We start from the raw sequence: 4,327 nt of genomic DNA on the forward strand, positions 1-4,327 counted from the left end.
GAGACTATGCTGTCAAAATATATTTAGCAACTAAAAGAAAAAAAATATTAACTTTAAATTAAACTGGTCTATTCTAAAAACTGCGCCTACCTATAATAACATATCTCAAAAATGTATGTTTTGTTAACAAAAAAGTTTGAAATTATTACCTATTTAGATCAAGAAAATTTACTAAATAAAAAAAACTGAACTTATTTCTAAATGCAGACATAAAAATAAGTACCTTTTAAAAAATTATAAAAACAAATGAGCAAACTTATTAACCAAATTTATTTAATTCTAAATACCAATTAAAAATAATAAATTGTATTAACACTATATATACATATAAATATGTATATTTATATGTATATATGGTGACCACACGCTCTGTTTTGTTTATTACGAATAACTTCTACCGACAGAAACCATTCTGTTTATGCGGTCATCAAAAAGCCTTTCAAAAAAAAATCGCTAAGTATTACCGAGTTCTCGACACTTCATTGTACGTCGTTCACGGCAGTTTCAAATTGATACTTTTTGGAACTTTATTCTGAGCATGCGCAGTCAACAACAGCTAAACATGAAAAAATATCTAGTTTTATTATCATTTTTTTCTGAAGCTCAACTATTCTAACTTGGACTTTCTTATGTTTGATATTTCAAATTTCTTCTAAACCGTAGCGATTTGTTTCAGAATTGACAGATACAGCCTTGTATTATAAGTTTTATTGTTGCAATTAAGATTTTCAACAAAAGCTTTTAAATCAAAAGGTAAAATATTTTTCTTGAAAAAATCAGTTTTTTAATCAGCTATATTATAATGAAACGAATTTTCTGTAGCTCAAAGTAAGATTTTTTTTTTTCCTCATTTTATTCTCCTTTTTGTAAAGTTAATTCTAAAGACCGGTTATTTTTTTTTTTGCACTTTTTTTATTCATCTTACATAACTGCTATATTTAGATATTTTGTAAACATGGACCATTCAATCAAGTTAAATCTTATTTGTCGAATATGTGGAGAAGATATGATGAAAGACTCCGTTGATGTAAATAAATATTCTGAAAGAATTGAGAATTCATTTTATGTAAACACCAGCATAGACAATAAAAAAGTTCACCCACAAAAAATGTGTAGGAGATGCTATACCATTTTGAGGAACATTGAAAAAGGTTCAAGCACCAGTGTTAAAACAATTAGTTGGCCATTACCATGCACAGACAAATGTTTTTGTTTCCCCAAAATTTCTGGGAGGAAAGTTAAAAAATTAAAACCTGGTCGACCATGTATCATGGAACAAAATCAAAAGAGATGGACCAGGCCGATCATAAATAGCTTGATTGGTAATATACCAAAACCAACGTTGCGTTTAAATGTAATTGATATTGATCCTGTATCAAATCCACATTTAAATTTATGTATATGCAAGTTGTGCAGCAATATTATGTACAAGCCACTAATACTAAAAGAGTGTCAACATTCATTTTGCTCAGTGTGTTTGTTTAAGGAGATTGAAGGAAAGTTGGAAACAGAAGCAAAATGCTATATTTGTGAACAACATATTCCATTAAATACAATTTTAAATTCTGTTAACGTAATACAAATGATAGAGCACATTCTTTTAGGTTGCAATAACGGGTGCAAATTAAAATATACAGTTAAAGAAAATGAGCTTAAAAAATTACACGAAGAAAATTGTACTGGTGATATGTTATTTCAGATTCAGATTTTCAAAAAAACTACAAATGGACTTGATACAACTCTTGCTGATGTATTTTTGTTAAAAGAAAATGATGATATACCATGGATTGTTGAAGATGCTGCATTGCATGTTATAAAGCAAAAGCTAGTTAACTCTGAATCAAACTCTTTTGCCTTTCCTTCTGGAGGACCAAGGGTAGGTGCATTTTAAGTATTATGGTGGAAAAAAAAAAGAAAATTATTTTGTTGTAATTGTTAAAATTTGATTTCAATTCTTACTTTCTAGCCTTTGCACTTTACTTCCAACTCAAAGGCATATAAAGACAGCTCTGATGTTAGTAAGAGGACAATTAGGAAAAGACATTCAGTTGTTATAAATTCTTTAAATGTGACCTCTGGTTTGTCCAGCACATCACAACTTCAGGTAACTTCAGCTATTTTGAATTCATTTGGAGAAAATGATAAATATAAGATATTGAAAATGTAAGACATTGCCTTATCAGTTATAAGCGCAGAAGAAATGATTAGTATGAAAACTCATATGGGAATCACATATTCTAACATGAAGATACTTGCAAGGTAAAATAACTTAAATTCAAACTTTAAATTGAACCAAACAAAATTGTGAATAAATAAAAGTTTTTTTTAAAAAAAAACGTTCCAAATTTTGTTTTAGATGGCTCAAATCAAAAGATATAAAATGTGCATCAAACAAAAAGCAAAGAAAAGTAGCTAAATCCTGGTCTGGAGATGATTGGGTGGTTTGTAATGCTCCGTTTAACTTTCGTTTAAAAGATTCCATTGATTCATTTGAAATAAAAAATGCTCCTTGGGGATACATTGAAGATCTTCCATCACATATTATAAACAATCTGAACCTACTAAAAAAGTAAACCTAATATTATATATATATATATATATATATATATATATATATATATATATATATATATATATATATATATATATATATATATATATATATATATATATATATATATAAATGTTGTGTGTGTATGTGTATGTATATATTTTTTTGTATAGCTGATTGAATTAGAAGAACTAAGATCCAAAACATTTGAAAAATCTCATGGTCCACTTGTGAATAAACTTGACCAAGTTCTATGTGGTCTTAATGTTCAAAGACAAGCTTATCATGGAAAATGTTTTATTGGGAACCATGTTCATAAAATGTTGCAGGTTTTTTCATCCATATTTCTGCATACTTTTAAACATGAATTGTATAAATATCTTCTCAAATACATAAGTTCGTAAATACACAAAGGTTTTTAAACATTAGTTTTGTAAATTTGCCCTAAAGTTATCTTTATTCATTAGATAAACAGTGTCCTAGATCTTTGCAATTCAATACCTAAGATAGTAAGCGATCTTGGATTTATTGATACAGATGTTCATGATGAAGCAATGGTCTTGAGTGAAAAATTTGTCATTTTGTTCTACAAATATGCAACATGCTACAACTTTATGAATTCAAGTGAAATTATTAATAAGAATCCATTATCAGAATTAGGTGAAATTACATTTTTTTTAAATTTATTGTCTTGCATTACAGTCCTCTTATTAAAATTTACTCTCATTTTAATAACTCTTGTAAGGGATAGCGTAGTTATCCTTTTCTTTGTTTTCTACGTTCTTTTATTTATTTTACTTTTTTGGAATTAGAAAAAGCCATTGAAGAATTAATGAGTTACTTTCGTAAAACATGGCCTAACGAGTCCATTACGCCAAAAATATTTATGGAGAGCAAGGTATAGAAAGCATGCATGCTGAGTTTAATAGTATGAACAGCACCTTTTGCCATATGAAAGGAGCGCAGCGACTAAAAAGTATTTTGTCTGAACATTACATCAAAAACTCCCCAGAAGCATTGAAAATCAGACCAACCATTAAAAAAAGAAAAGCTTCGTGAAGTTTTTCAGATGAATTGTGTAAACAAAATATAACATTACAATTTAGTTTCAATGTTTTTTGTAAGAATTTTTTTATAATATATTATATTTGGTATATTTCCAAGTAAAATAAATAAAAATAGTTTACATTTTGAATTTCAATGGTTGGTATTAGAACAGCAACGAATATTTTATTTTTCTAATTCATTATATTTCAGTTTTTATTCTTTACGTTTTACTTAACATCTTGTTCAGTACCTATAACAAAGTAGAAATTTTAGGGAAAAAACGTATTTTTTTTTTAACGAAAAAAGTTTAAAAAATTTATAGAAAAAAAAAAAAACCGGTTCTTCAAAATTTGACAAACTCTTTAAATACCTTTACTCGTTCTGTTAAACACTCCAGATTTTTTCAAAAAATTTATTAAAGTACTTATTTATGAAGAATTACTGACTTCCTAAAACTGCAAACCAAAAAAATAGGCAAAGTTCTAGATCTTGTAAAAGTTTGACAACTTCTTTTGTTTAAAATTTTTCTCTCTTGAAAGCTAGTAATAATAAACACTTATTAAAAAAAAGAAATTTTAACATGCCATTGTTATAAAAAGATATATTAAATTAAGTTGTTAGGGCAAGCCTTTTCAAAAATTTTTTGCGTTTTGCACGCTTTATTAAAAATCAAACCGAAAAAATATTTGTTAATGCGCATGCCCACAATAAAGTTCCATTACGGAACTG

The 4,327-nt window shown here is 27.3% G+C and overlaps 1 pseudogene across 1 annotated transcript; it reads left to right on the forward strand.

The window, feature by feature from the left end:
- The first annotated feature begins 384 nt into the window (after positions 1–384).
- On the forward strand, positions 385–3,730 carry LOC145184137 (uncharacterized; annotated as a pseudogene). Its single transcript, XR_016453650.1, has 8 exons — positions 385–659; positions 739–828; positions 943–1,876; positions 1,967–2,259; positions 2,357–2,567; positions 2,725–2,880; positions 3,019–3,211; positions 3,364–3,730. The product of XR_016453650.1 is annotated as an uncharacterized LOC145184137 (transcript).
- Positions 3,731–4,327: the final 597 nt, after the last annotated feature.

The sequence above is a fragment of the Hydra viridissima genome, unplaced genomic scaffold (assembly GCF_058129835.1).
Source record: "Hydra viridissima isolate aposymbiotic clone 2 unplaced genomic scaffold, HvirCarnegie_v1 scaffold_6, whole genome shotgun sequence".
Lineage (NCBI taxonomy): Eukaryota > Metazoa > Cnidaria > Hydrozoa > Anthoathecata > Hydridae > Hydra > Hydra viridissima.